Source organism: Panthera leo, chromosome C1 (assembly GCF_018350215.1).
Source record: "Panthera leo isolate Ple1 chromosome C1, P.leo_Ple1_pat1.1, whole genome shotgun sequence".
NCBI classification, from domain to species: Eukaryota; Metazoa; Chordata; class Mammalia; order Carnivora; family Felidae; genus Panthera; species Panthera leo.
In genome coordinates this window covers 6,631,639-6,633,302 of record NC_056686.1, presented here as the reverse complement: position 1 = coordinate 6,633,302, position 1,664 = coordinate 6,631,639, and the positions used below count along the sequence as shown (strand labels likewise).

Below are 1,664 nucleotides of genomic sequence, written 5' to 3'. Positions count from 1 at the left end.
TCCTCTCCCGCTTCTAGAATTTCTCCAGTTCCTCTTCCCTGGAGCAGAGTCAGCTGTCACGAGGGAGCCAGTGACCTCCGAGACCAGGCCCTGCCCTGTGAGGCTCCCTCACAAATCCTCTGGGAGAGGTGATGCAGGCCATGGGGGGCCACTTGGAACATTCTCTCTGGTCTGGTGTTTATGACGTCACCGGGGCTCCAGGCCGGGAAGGAACCACACCTTCAGCGTGCCCTTCTCGGGAGCACATTCTCCCTCACCGGTGGAGCGAAATCTCCCTTTACCTGGAATCAGGTTTCGTTGTTTCGTTTTTCCCTTTAGGAGCAAACTGTTCACTTAAGGGCAGGTGTAAAATCTTGTTTTCTTTTCTTTCTTTTCTTTCTTTCTTTCTTTCTTTCTTTCTTTCTTTCTTTCTTTCTTTCATTCTCTTTGTTTTTAAGTTTATTTACTTATGTTGAGAGAGACAGAGAGAGTGGGGAAGGAATAGAGAGGGAGAGGGGGAGAGAGCGAGAATCCCAACCAGAGTCTGCACTGTCAGCACGGGGCCCGACGCGGGACTCCAACTCAGGAAACCGTGAGATGGTGACCTGAGCCCAAACTGAGCGTCGGATGCCTAACTGACTGAGCCACCCAGGCGCCCCTTTCTAACTTAGTGTTATGGCTCCAGGGTGGAAACGGCCTCCGTATTTGTGCCCTACACATCACCTAGCACAGAGCCTGGCTCACGGAAGGCTCTGGATGAATGCTGGCGGATAAACGAACGAATGAAACGCCACCCTTCCCCCCAAAGTCACAGACTATTCCCAAAAAAAGGAATCCCTGAGAAGCAATCTTCCACGGTAACCCTGACACCAAAAAACTTCCAGAGGTGGTCCTGGCACTCTTCTGCGGGGTGGGGGCGGCGGGGTGGGGGAGTCTGGCTGGGCACTTGCGGGGTCTCTGAGTGGTGCCAGCGGCAGCACGTGGCAGGACGGGAAGTGCAGGTGCCGGAGGCATGCAGGCAGGACGTGTCCAGAGAGACAACTTCTGCTCCCTCACAAGGAAATGGAAGGACTGGCAGAGGAAGGGGGTTGTCCCCGGAGCCATAACTCATCTCGCCTACAACTCGGGTCGAGGCATCGATGAATCTTCACCCTCTGGCTCCTGCGCTCCCTGGCTAGCCGCTTCCCAGGCAGCCCTGAGGCATCCAGCTCGGGCCCACGCCGCTGTTCACACCTTCAATGGCATCCAGGGGGGACGGTCCCTTCTGGGAGCCTCAGAAATAAAGAAGAATGAGCCGAGGAGGCTTCTGGTCCTATCTCTGCCAACGTCACCTTCTGAGCTCCTCTCTGCTCACGGAGGCCCAGACACTGAATCAAAGCTCATGGGGCCAGCTGGCAAGAGGCAGGCAGAGGCCTGACCCCACTGCCTCGGCTTCTCTGCAAATCAGAACCACCCGGTGAGGAAGGGGGGACGACGGACGGATGGCCTCCTCCGACAGTGCGTCCCAAGACATTTGGTTCATTCATTTATTCAGCAGACATGCACTGAGGCCTTGCTGTGGCCCAAGCATTGAGCTGGTCAGCAGTGAGCCGGGCACAGATGTGGCTTGAAAGGACCCCCGTTTGACCGTGTTGGGCGGAGAGGAGGCACGGACGGGTCATTAAAAACACCGCACAGGCCGATGC

The 1,664-nt window shown here is 56.2% G+C and overlaps 1 long non-coding RNA gene across 1 annotated transcript; it reads left to right on the top strand.

Annotated features, from left to right (window-relative positions):
• Nucleotides 1-203: 203 nt before the first annotated feature.
• LOC122227877 lies at nucleotides 204-1,278 on the top strand. The gene is made up of 3 exons (XR_006206248.1): nucleotides 204-291; nucleotides 665-865; nucleotides 1,039-1,278. It is a non-coding gene; the product is annotated as an uncharacterized LOC122227877 (long non-coding RNA).
• Nucleotides 1,279-1,664: the final 386 nt, after the last annotated feature.